The sequence below is a fragment of the Hermetia illucens genome, chromosome 4 (assembly GCF_905115235.1).
Source record: "Hermetia illucens chromosome 4, iHerIll2.2.curated.20191125, whole genome shotgun sequence".
NCBI lineage: Eukaryota > Metazoa > Arthropoda > Insecta > Diptera > Stratiomyidae > Hermetia > Hermetia illucens.
The window spans coordinates 55362185-55375555 of NC_051852.1; the positions used below are offsets into that span (position 1 = coordinate 55362185).

The 13371-nt window shown below is 41.2% G+C and overlaps 1 protein-coding gene across 16 annotated transcripts in view; it reads left to right on the forward strand.

Annotated features, from left to right (window-relative positions):
* The window catches only part of LOC119653637 (uncharacterized protein CG43867), a 466832-nt gene that overhangs the window by 158362 nt on the left and 295099 nt on the right, over positions 1–13371 (forward strand). Inside the window, exon 1 of one of the 16 annotated variants that reach the window (XM_038058434.1) lies at positions 9915–10305. The exons of the other annotated variants lie outside the window; for them this stretch is intronic. The gene's annotated coding sequence lies outside the window, so the exon portion shown is untranslated. Of the gene's footprint in view, positions 1–9914; positions 10306–13371 lie in introns of those variants that run through there. 16 annotated transcript variants of the gene reach the window in all.

Below are 13371 nucleotides of genomic sequence, written 5' to 3' on the forward strand. Positions count from 1 at the left end.
GTCTTGTACAGTGTGTCTAGGGTGAAACATTTCGAGCGGAACAGTTTTTGTAAGTTGGAAAAGGCTCCGTTGACTACCAACAACCTCGGATCTCATCGTCATGGCTGTTATTGGTTGTGATTTTCGATCTTAGATAGGAGAAACTATCTACGGTTTCAAAGTTGGAGTCTCCTATCTGTATTGTTCTCATTTGACCATTGCGATTTGATGTTGTCACTTCTTTGTTTCATGGTGCTGGTGGTGGTAACATGTTTTCGTCTTACCTTCATTAATGCAGTCACACGCTAATCGCCCGCTCGTTCCGAATGAAGGTTGATTGTGAATCTCGGGTAGCTCGTCCCATAATGGCGTCAGGCGTCATCGTCAGCCATTAATTCGCTGTCCCACTCCTTGAGCATAAGTTGATCAACAACTTGATGTAATTGGTTGTCTTCCAAATTAACCATTTCCACTATAAATCCATCAGCTCATAGCAACTTATGATTTTTAAGCCGATGAATTGCACGGACTCTTTTTAAGGTTTTGTGTAAAATCCATACATGTGTATCCCCATTATGCAAAAGGGGGTTGTACATTTTTTTTCACCAAATAGAGCAATGTAGGCGATAATATAGAGCTTCATCCTACCAAGTTTGGTGAAAATCGCAATATTACTAACAAAGTTATAATAATTCAAAGTTGTCACTTCTTTGCAAATTCAAGATTTTGAATATCAATATCACTCGAAAGGGTATATACTCTCATAATATATGCGTATAATACGTGTTACGTACTAATGGAAAAAAATCACACTCAAATGTCTTTATAAAAAAAATACACAAAACCTTTCATACCTGAAGCATGCGTGGATTATTATTAGTTTCTGGAGTGTGGACACGCTCCTCGACAAGGATACCGAGGTTCCTGAAAATGTTCGCTTTTTCCAACTTGTGACTTCCGATATAGTGGAGAGTGGATGCTTTTTACGAGCAATTACATGCAGTCCAGGGGAGGCTTCCTAAAAGTGACATTGTGATTATGATGGGGGATCTGAATGCCAAGGTGCGTTCTGCCAACAGCTTTCCCGAACATGTATTGGGCAAGCATGGTCTTGGCGTAACGATAATGGCGAGAGGTTTGTGGATTTCTGCGACTTTCACCGTCTTGTTATTGGTGGCATATCGTTCGAGCCCATAGCCTGCCAAAAGGTCAGTTGGGTTTCAACTGACCGACACCGATCTCTTCGCGATCAACAGTAGATTTAAGAGTTGTCTCCCGGATGTTCATACGAAGAGAGGCGCGAGAGGCCTCGAAAGTGATAATCATCTGATGGTTCGCTTGCGTGTTGCGTCCTTCACTTCTCGCATTGATGGGGAACTGGGACTCGCCAAGTCCAACATCGAACGCGTGTATGATTCAGGGGTCGCTCGACAATGGGAGAGTTATCTTGTTGATCATACGGGAGATACTGAATAGCCCGTCTAAGAAAATCGATAAGCATTGTGTTACCATCTAGGGTGCTATGCAAGTCGTCGGTCACGTTCCGAAGGAGCGTCATAAGATCTAGTTGCCTGCGGAATCGGGGAAGCGATATCAGATGAAATCCCGAGGAGTTCGGCATAGTGAGCGCCGTGGTAAGAGACAATTTGTTATTTCGTTAGTTAGGAAAGCGAAAGACGCCACAAGACACAATGATTTCAGGGTTGTTGTCGCATTACATAAGAACTTGCACGTGGTTGCAAATCTCACATCCAGTGAGGTTCCTTCTCCTCTTGTGGATGAAGTTTTTCGGGAAATCATGGATGGGCATTTCAGGTAATCGCGAACGATGGCAGGTAGATGTGGTTGACAGACTATATCCCACGAAGAGGTAAATGACAACCATATAAATGCAATTCCGTACGTTGCCCAAATTTACCTTAAGATAGGGTCTGACGAGCAAATATACTTCATAATAGCTCCTTAGCGACTTAACCTATGCGAAATTATGCAAGGATATGAATTCCATTGCATCTTATTAAGCATAGATAATCACTCAAACTGCACCTTGAATGTGATTCAACAAGGTACCATGTCTACAATACCTCACCTATATTCAAAACATACTGTAGAAACGTTTACCCCGGACTAGCATCTGGCTGTTTCTCGCCTCCAATATGCACTCGGTCGCTCTCGAGTGTAGGGGGCATAGAGAGGGCGTACATATAGCGAAGATGGTCCACTTTTGCAATCTTAGGAACATTATAATGAGTGTACCTTTCTGTAAAATTGATTGTACCATATTACAAACAACATCCACTCCTGAACCCTCAATGGCCCATCAAGGAGTACTAACGTATCAGTAACGATTCACTAAGGTTAGTTATTGACGAGATAAGGTGTTTAGTATCATAGATAAATTTTAAGTTAGATTCAATTGTAATAACTGCATGTATGGCGGGATGACAATCCGGGTTGATCAAGGTCGGCTAAGAGGGCAGAGCTATTCCAAAATCCTAACTAAATTGACCGTGAAAGTCCGTATCTCTTCGACCTGCGCTTGCATGCTTCTGTGCTAACCAGGCTCGGAAATATGTGGGGGCGCGGAATGAATCTTTTGTCATTTCGGTGTGGGACAAAGGTGAAAGGAAATGATCGCCATATCGTCGGGGAGAAGAGCCAGTAAGTTCGCGAAATGGAGAGCATGGACTTGCACTTATAAAGGAACTCATTAGGAGTACAAGCATGAGGTTAGGTGATAATCGTTTATTTAGTCAGTGAGTGACTGTTCATCAGACAAGGCAATCCGATGCATATATAAGCAAAATCGGAAAATCCTTAAGAAGGAATCCAAAACCATTTTGGAAGAAGTGGTATCTGTTATTACAAGTTTTAATTTTTCCAAGAAGAGATGCAGGCTGCCAATGCAGAAAATAATGAAAAAGCTGGAAACCTTGGAAAATGTCCGTTTGAAGAAAAAAGAGGTTGCAGAAATGATTGGTGTATCACCTACAATCTTTTTGGCATTAACCATTTTAGCATTATTGTTTGGAATATGAGGGATCCTAAGTCCACATCCACTTGATGTTGAACCTGACCAATTGGAGAGCAATTTACTCCCACGTTTTTTGGCGAGCATTCAAAAAGAGGGACTAACGGTTTCGTCCAGAGTAGATGCAACCCATCAGACGCTACCTCACCTCTGCCCTGGGAGCAGCGAAAGTGGCAACCCTCACGGGGAGTCCGTGGGCCAAAAAACGTGGAAGTAAGTTGCTCTCCATTTGATTCGGCCCAACATCAAGTGGATGTGGACTTAGGATCCCTCATATTCCAAACAATAATCAAGCGGTTTAAACTTGGATATAATGTGCAGCCTTGCCGTGTTTTTGCGATTATATAAAGGAGTGTTTTCCACCTGTTGCCATTATCGGTCACGCTGCTCCCAGAGCAGGGGTGAAGCAGCGTCTGATGAGTTGCCTCTGCTCTAGGCGAAACTGTTAGTCCCTCTACCAAAACCACACTGCATTGGAAACATCGGCGAGTTGCGTGTTGCCTGCCGCAAGCTTTTGAATGTCTATAGCGAGAGCAAAGCAGATATTTTGGAACGAATTGTTGCTGAGGATGAAACCTGGGTCCATCATTAGCTTAGTCTCAACAAGACACCATTCAATGACACAAATAGGGCGCAATACCCCCAAAGAAGTCCAAGTTATCCCAGTTACCTGGAAAACTTATGGTAACAGTTTTTTTTGGATTCACAGAGGAATACTTTTCTAAACTAGTCAAAACAATTTTAAAGATATCGTGAAGAAGAAAAAGCGAGGAAAGTTAAATAAAGTTGTGTTGCTTTTTTATAATAACGTGCCAGTGCACACGGAGCTTGCGGCGGTAGCTACTTTTCGCAAACTACGATTTGGAATAATAGGTCACCCTACATATATAGTCCAGCTCTAGCAGTGGCAGCCTGCACGGGACAGCTTTAACACCGAGAGTTTACAATTTTTTGCGAAAAATGAAACAAGTCGGAAAACCAGACACGGGTCGCTTCAGGTATGAAAGCTTTCGTGTTTTTGTTTTGTACGCATCTAGATTCATCGTACGTATCCAAATATTACATATTACATAAAAGCCAATATCACTCGCGCATGAAAACATACATATATATTTGTTCGAATTGAACTCCATTGAGAAACTTGCTGTCCATATATAGCTATATGTATGTATGTCACGTCTCGAGAAACTGAGTGTAAGAATAACTAAGAAAAGGTAAAAAGTTCCCATGCATGTAGGGGGTAATCGTATCTCACGCGGTTCACTTCATTGTGGTATTGACCTATAACGCAATACATATTGAGCACATGCTATGTATCATATCATTGGGGCAGGAAACTCAAACGAAACTGGAAATTTTGACCTACCATAACTTTGTTAGTAATTGCAGGCATCTAGAAGGAATTTAAGGGATCCTTTTGATAATTTTCTAAATTATTGTAATATACCATTAATAACTTTATTTAAGCAGGTAACGGAATGGGATGTTCATGATTATTTTCAGATTTTTCGCTTGGATAGATTGTGAGAACCAGACATGTTACATTTTATGGTATCTATTTTGGGTCCCACCTCTTTTACCTTTCGCCTGGTGTGGAGAGTTCAATTTGTTCTGAAAAGTACTTACTGAGCCTTTTATGATACCGACATGAGCATAATAATAATATCGTCCAGGGAAGTCTCGTTGCATTCTAAAAGAACTGCTGTGCGCCTTTATGGTTATAACATAGATATTAACTATAGTAGTTCGAACCTATAACCGAGAGGAACTTTATTATGTTTCCTACTTTCAACTGTCTCATCTAGTATTAAGTATTTTCCCATTTGTCCCTACCATTTTGTATAAGTACCAGACATTGTCCCAGTACATATGGTTTCATCACTCTCGTGATAAAATCTACAGGTAGTGTCCGTAGAGATCCCTTGCTTCCCTACGTTATACTTTTGCTTGCAGTGGCCAGTAAGTATTCCCACTATGGTCCGGAGGTTGTTCCTTGTGAGTTTTAAACAATTTCTCAGGCAACTGGATTCCTATTCCCCCTTGAGCACCTTGGACTGTTCCATTCCTGGTAGGTTACATTTTCCTTCAGACCTTCCTTTTCACGTTTCAACCTAGTAGACATGAACCCATTTCCGACCCCACAGAATGGATCTGGCTTTTGCAGCGGGACCCTTGCTCCTTTCCTGGCCAGCTTGTCCACTGCTTCATTGCCTTCTAACTCAACGGATCCGAAAGTATCCGAACCTCATTGAGCGAGCCGAGCAAGTTCAGTCTGTTTTCCTATGTGACGATTTGCAGCAATAAGGCTTTCTGTAAAAGAAAAGCTTATTTAAATCGGTTTACTGTCTGTCAGTCTACTTGTCCATCTCTCTCTCTCTCTCTCTCTTTCGGTCACACCCATTGTTGTCAAAAACGGTTTTACCTATTGACACCAAATTTGGTGGGAAGATGGGAACTGTGAACGTTCACGCATACAGTAAGTTACATCGTTCTCTGTGGAACACGTAAGAGGGGGGTGTAAATGTTTTTAACCGAATATAGGCGTGTGTAGTATTAAATGAAAGGTCTCGATTATTACTTTTCAAAGCTTGTGTCAGTTCTGACCTCTAGTGTACAAGGGGGAAGGGTGGGGGCTGAAAAACAGTCATTTCTTTCTCGGACCCATTCTCTTCAACTGGAAAATTTGAAAAAAAATGACAAAGCTGTCATTATCTCCATACCAATATCTGTTCGAATAAAGTTAATAATAGTATATTGCTATAATATTCGATAATTGACTGCAAAGCCCCCATTCAATTTATCCCAGAATCGTGAAATTCTCTAGTAATATAGGCTATAATATAAAGCAACTTGGTTGAAATCACACTACCCGTGACAAAGTTATAATAGGTTATAAAGTTGTCGCTTCAGTGCAACTTCTAGCACATTGAACGCCAGTAGCATGCGCAAGTGAATATTCTAACGTAATGCTAATGGGACCCATGTATGTTCTGTTTTTATATAAGAAATACACAAAACCTTTCATATCTGAACCGTTCATCTTCTGGTTTCCCGACTTCTTCATTTTATATATGGACTGTACCACGAAAATCTGGACAAATAAAACAAGATGTGATCATTTTTTTATCAAAAAGAAGAATTTTCTGATAAAAGTGGTGTCACATGATTCTTAAGGCATCCATAACGGGTGACTATTATACGATGTGACCGCCATCAGCTGCAATGGCACCCTCCATCCTTGGTCTGAAACGCTTCTTCAAAGTATCTCTATCCGTTTCCGCGAATGTGGTTTTACTAGCTGCTATCAGTGAGTCATTGGAATGCCGAGACGTGTTAGTTAGTGTCCCCTTCAACTCCGCTCCAAACGTAAAAATCCCAAGGATTTAAATCAGGACTATTGGGAGCCCAGAATTCTTGGGAGCAATACATTTTCATCATCCAGCCAATTCTGAACCAGATAGCTTGTACGGGTCGTCGACGGCTTGTCAGCATTTTCTAGATCTCTCAAACAAACTTCTTTGGTTACAGTTTCCTCTTTTGAGAAAAACGCGGTGTCATAACATTACCCTCACTGGACACATCGCGTAGACACTGGTCGGAAATCTTGTTCCATCTAAAACAGGAACATCCTCGGGGTCACGAGCAAGTCACTGATTAATTTTCGCACCAACAGTGAACATTTTTTCGTCCGAAAAAAGCCTAATTCGGGGGTAACGAGCCACTCGCTTCATTCTGGCATTCCCAGACAATGTCTGCCTTAACTTCATCGTGTAGAAATGGTATCAGAGGTCTTCTTTGACAATTCTACGCATTGTCGAATCACTCGTATCCTCTAAAATCAGCTCATGAGTCCTTTTTATGGCGTCCTGGGTCCTCGAGCGACATTCTTTTATGTGCAGCTTCCTCACTGGAGTGCATGAACCTTCTTCGCACTGTTCTTGAGTTTTGTACTTTGGTACCGTATACAGTGGTCGATCGTGTGTATCCAAAAAGCCGAATTATTTCCGTTGCACTTCGCCCAGTACGAAGGCTTTCAATTATTTCGGCTCTTTAACCGTACTTTGCAGTCCCGGTCAACATTCCGGCAATTTTGAGGATGACATAATTTATTGTAGTCAGCTCACGACAAAGGCAACCTTTGGTGAAAATCCAAATTTAATTTTATCCCGATTTTTTTAGCGCACCCTGCATAATTTATTCAGACCGAAATTCAAAATTTTTTATCGGTTACTGCAAATTGAAGAGCAGTAGCCATGATAACGTGCATACAAAACGAAACATTCAACCACGTTTTTTTTTTTTCAAAACCGAATTCTGTTCAACCTATTGGACTGAAATTTTTACACAATGTTCTATAAATCAGTAGTGCTGTATGAATGCAGATTATGCATTTTTGTTAATAATTTCTTACATGTGTTCTGATTTTTCAAAGAAAAATTGATCCGAGTTTTTGATGATTTTGATTTACAACTCTGCCATTTTAATATTTGGCACGGTCAGAGCCATGGAGAGGATATCGAAGGTGAAAATTATACGAAAAAATCGGGCCAGGGGTAGAAATTATACAGGTATGGAGTGAAAATTATGCAGACCCCCATAATATCCCCGTTTTCATTGGAATTTCTATTCCCGGTCCGGAGGAAATCCCCCTTTCCAACCTCCTTTCGTTAGGCCTGGATACGGTTAAATTGGTTCGGATCATAAAAGCAAGTACATACAATAAGAAAACGTTTGAATTTTTGATTTTAGATTACTACAAATGGAGATAGGCCTCCCATCTTTTTTTACAGGAAACCATTTCAATTCAAGACCGCAATAATAGCTTATAAAAAGATTGAAAGGATTGCATTTATTTTTTATTACAAAAACCTCCTTAAGGCATCCAGTTTGGAAATCACCTGGTTGGACCTTCGGTTCTTAATGGCCGTTTGACTGTCGGTGAGAATGGCGCTTTTCTGCCCCCTATAATTCCTTTAAAATTTGAACGAGAGGACCGATCTATGGCAATATATTTTCGCCTGGAATATGCTTAGTGCTCACCCATGGTTCAAAGTACGTTTTCTTTAATACTCTGGCGCCAGCCCCCTCTGACATAATGGGTTTGTCGTAGGCCACTACCACGCTCTTCCAGCTTATCCCATTCCTTCAACGTGTTTCAAACTTCTTATCGAGATGAGACCTCGTTATCATGTCACCCCTTGTTATCGGCAATTCAGGATATCGCCTTTCTTCGATTTAATCTCCCTGGTATTTCCGGAAGTTCTGAAGATCGCCTTCCTTATCTGCAGAGAACCTCTAGAGATGCCGTTGGGCAAGCCAGTCTTTGAAGTTTGTGTAACTCACCAGTTTTTTCACTTGCCTCCCTCAGATGACCATATTATGATAACAAAAATTGTATATCCCCCTCCTACATGCATTGGGATCCCCCTTAAATAAACACAAAATCATCCCTCTCTCTGCAAAGGGCCACAAGCTCTCACTAAATTTCGTGTCAGCCGGTTCAGAGTAAATTGGGTATGACAGGCAGAAGTATGGACAGATGTTGAATCGAAATTAATAAGATTTAACAAGATAAATAAATTTATTGAAAGATGGTCAAATCCTTCTTAGTTTTATTTCACTATCCTTAGTCCATATTTTCCGACACGATTGACCTTCCTTTGCTTCATGCTACTATATTATAAAGTGAATTCTTTTGCTAACATGTGTCCGTCGACCAAGCGGTAATTGGACTTTGTTGTTCGATTATATTTTGGATGCGAATATTTCATTGCCTAACTTAAGAAGTCCATGTGAGTGCAAATGTTAAACTAACGAATTACTGCATAAAAGCACACGTTAAGGCGTCAGTAGACGCCATTCGATCAATAACATCTTTTTCTTCAAGCAGCAGTTTGACACCATTATCACAACACCAATTGAAGCTAATAAATAGACTGAAATGTGCTACTTATCAGAAGTGCAAAAAGGAGGGAAATTCATAAATCATTTTTATAGGAAATTGGTTGAATTTACCATCCAAATCCACAACCTTCAAACCCAAATACAACGACTCCATTTACTGAAATCGCCAGTGGATAGTCCAACAAGCACTAACCTATAACTTTTACTAAATGCCGGCAGTGTGATGTTCAATTTATAAAACATTTAATTTCGCATCACATCATCCTCCCTGCAAACGGTTTCGCCTGTCCCATATCTAATCTGGAAGAATCTAAGAATTCGGTCAAAATCGTAAAACGATTGCCTAATCCGCACAACAAGGCATCCCCTCGCTACACACTCCTTCGGTCCATTTTGGCAATACCACCAAGAAACCATTCCCCGCATCCTGCTTCCAACGGATTTACTTCACTTAAATCTGTTCTTTTTTCGACAGTGTTTCCCTCGTAACATACTTCAATGTCCTTTTCGCCGCACGTTGACTGGAAAAGTCAGCGACTTTCCATTAATTTGTGAAACCTGCGCTGAACATCCAGTGCGCACCCCAAAACAAACGTAAACAAAAACCTTCCCCTGGACGATTTTCCACAACTACCACTGCTACCTTCACATCCTAGAGTGGAGCTCGTCGCCTCGCACTGGAGATGAGGTGATTGATGAATATGCCGGGAGTTGAACGAGTGTGATTGAAACTGCAAACGCACAATCATACCTCTTTGCCCACAGTTCGTCCACACCACTCGTCCTGAAGCATTGGCCATGCGGACAGGCTCAGCTGCGACATCAGTTTGTACACTGATGGGCTGTTGTTATGATTGAAATCCACCCCCGTCTCCCCGATTCGCTTAACAGTACCGCGTAGGCTCCTTTCCTTCGAGCCTGTGAGGGTGGCAGATTTGCTGTAGATCGCCGTCATCACGGAGGGGGACGACTGAATGGACGGCGAGTCCCCCAGCCCCAAGCGGGAGGGAAGGCTCAATTCTTTGGGGTTGAACCTTGCCTTAGATTGTCCTTCGAAATCAAAAGTTCCTGTTAGTTGCACTTGAGCTTTTGCACGCATCGAGTCGAGTCGCGCTCGTCGAGTTGTTCCACATGATTCATGAACGCAACATTGTCGAGTGACTTGGGTCTGAACGGTAGAAACGATTCGCGAGAGTTTGAGTGTCCTGCGGTTCGTACAGGACGAAAAACTTATCTGCGGAATCAGTGAAGCCATTCGTAAATTCGTTGGCAACGATTTGTGTTCATGCGAGGAACTTCCGTGGCAGTGGCAGTGAAAATATCTATATAACGAAATTTCTCCCAAGTGGATTCATTGTAATGCGTGAAAATTCCATTCAATTATGATTAAAGTGAGATGTTGCTCGTGGCTATAAAATTTTAGTGTTTCTGATTATTGCCGTGGAAATTGCAGCAGCAGCACAACGGCGCCGAGCGCTGAGATCCTGTCCTCGTGAAAAATTTAAATTTAGCGCGTAATTGTCGCGTTTCACCTCGTTTCCAGTGGTGAAGCGGGAATTTTCTAAATTGACATGACTACCTGGCTGCCAGGCAGGCATCGCCTTTCGTTCATCATCGATGGATTAAGTTTAGCTGCTTCCATCAGCGAAGACGATAATTGTGATTAAGATGAATTTGCAGATCCATTATTCTCGTTTCTTGTTCGCACAGTGAAGATGATTTATTACTTCCATTTCCTTTATTGCCTGCGATGCCTGGTTTCCGTGCCTTCCGAATAGCCAACCGGTCGACTGTTATAGCTGGAGATTTGCCGAGCCGTCAGTAATGCGAAGGATACTCGCTGGGCCTAAGACCGTCGAATAGGAAGTCAGACTTTGATCGACTGTTTGGTTGCTTCGGTGGATTTCGCTCCGTCAGCCAATTTTAATTTTAAAATACGCAATATTGCGGATGAATTTTTATTAGGGATTCTTGCTATGGGAGAAGTAAATTTTGCGTTGATTCGATAGAATTGAGAGTACATGACAGCTAGTAAGGGAGTAATTGGAAGACGATTAAAGTTCTTTTATACGCGGGATGGAAAAGGGAAGTTGTATTACATTCCAGTCGAATTGGGAAAATTATACAGCGAAGGCATCCTTCTGAGGATATTCAATGACACTTGAGAATGAGAAGTTTTCATCTGAGTTAACCACATAATTGCGCAATAGGAGGAGGACAAATTATAACAAGAACTAATACGAAAAATTCATAACAGAAAATGCTAACTAGAAAGGCGTTCTGCTGAAAGGGTTGAAGTAAAACAATTTGTATCCCCCTGTATAATTGAAATAAATAGAGAATCCCTACAAAAGGACTTTATAAACCACTATTTTTATATTTCGTTCGCGTGCATCATGCACTTCCTCTTATCGTGTCAGCTGTCGTGAAGGACCTTCATATCAAAGTAATTTCATCAACGTAGTGTGCATGGTTCATCGATTAGCTTGCAATGCATTACAAGGACAATGTTGACTGCTGCACGGAGGACCTGATCGAAGAATAATAATTATTTTCAAGTAATGGAATAATGTCAATTCAGAAACTATTTCATTGAATAATCGGCGTTTGTGGGATATGTCGAATGCTAACCAAATCGAAAATTTGAAATTTGCCAAGATTATGATGGAACCTTACTCCGGGAAATAGGTATTCATATATCTGTTCTAATTTAGAAGGTTTACTAGAACACTGTGGTACCACAATGTGGTAACGAACTGCAATCGGTGCATGTGAGCAATAAGATATTCGTAATTTTTCAATGTTTTGGTAGTTTTAAACGAAAATCGTCGTTGCGTATGAACCTGAGAGTTCCACGAATGCCATTTCAATTGGAGATTGTACAAAATACTGTTCATATCGACCACTTGAGCTGTAATAGATTGTCACTTATGTCGCTGCTGGAGCAATTATTTGTTATTTTTGGAGCGCCTATCTCAGATTAGTTCTTACATCGCTTGCAATAGCAACGAAACTGTTACAATCTATTTTGAACAAATCGGATTTTGCAATTCATGCAAAAGGCTTAATGATAACGATGCGGTTCAGTGTAAATGCATCAAAACTCAATGTATCCGAAGACAGATTTGCCAAGTTAGCAGTTTTTTAAAGTGAGGGTGACTAATAAACTGAGTCATCCATCGATAAACTCGTCTTCAGGAATCATTTATTTTGCGATAGAATACCCTAAAAGTAAAAATTATCAGGTTCCTTATGGCCAATGAATGTTTATTTATCTATTCCACCGGCATCGGGTACTTTATAGTCAGTGTGCATTTGTTTATTCCCATGCGGAAACTGGTTATGTTTACTTTTAGAATAGTCAGTACAAACCAATAGAGATGAACACGTCATTTTATTCAATAGAGACTTCACTGATATTGGTGGCCAGAGAAACCACCTTTCTATACACAAAAACTTTGGGTTAGTCATAACTGACATAGTCTTGATCGAACCTGATTTTCTGAAAGTAAAAATGTTCAGTGAAACATCTACTTCACTTTCTGGCTTAATATATTTGCCTTCATCAGCTGCTCATGACGTTTAGCCTTCCCTGGGATCACCTTCGAAATAAAAGATGGCTTGCTATAGATCAACCAAGATATTAACCGGCCTTGTCTTCCGGCCACGGTATATAGCGGAAGGTTAATTTTCGATCAGCCCAGATAAACAAACAAGGATAGTTAGTTTAAACGCATCCACTTGAATATGGAATTCAACATAATCTTTTTCTCGTTAGTCCTTACTTACGTTCGCGACTTTTCTTGATCATAGACTTGCTCTCAAGCCATTGCTGCTTCGGTGTCCATTGGATCGCCTGCCAAGTTCAGGCCAATCTCAGCTAGTGAGTTCTCGCCATCGCGATGGCCTAAGATGTCTATCGCAATCTCTACACGATAGGTGCAACCCCATATCGATCGCCGATGTCTTCGTTTCGGGCATGATCATTGCGTCTCTCGTTACTGATTCAGCTGGTGGCGCTCATTATCTGCGGTAATTGTCCAGCACTGGTAACCATGCCAACCTGGCAGGGCAAACGACACTGTCAATCGTAAAAGATGTCGGTTGTCAACCGCCATTGCGTTGATGTGTGAAGCAGTTTCATAGCACAGTTCACTGTTGGCTTGGCACATTGATCCGAAATATTTAAATCGCTTAGTCGTGGGCAGGTTTCTGTCACTGGCAGTAATAGTGCCTGTTCCTTTGGGATCGGTTCCCAAAAATTCTGACTCATTCAGAATCAATCGGAAATCCTGCTAGACGAGACTATCGTTCCACCTTTGGATAAGTTGCTTGAGGGTAGTGTGGAAGATGTTGGAGGTCCCGCGTGACTAAACACCGTTACAAAAATAACAGAAAATTCGGTGGGGTCAGGGGTGCTTTAATGATGATATTTTTCTTGGCGTTTCTACATGAAT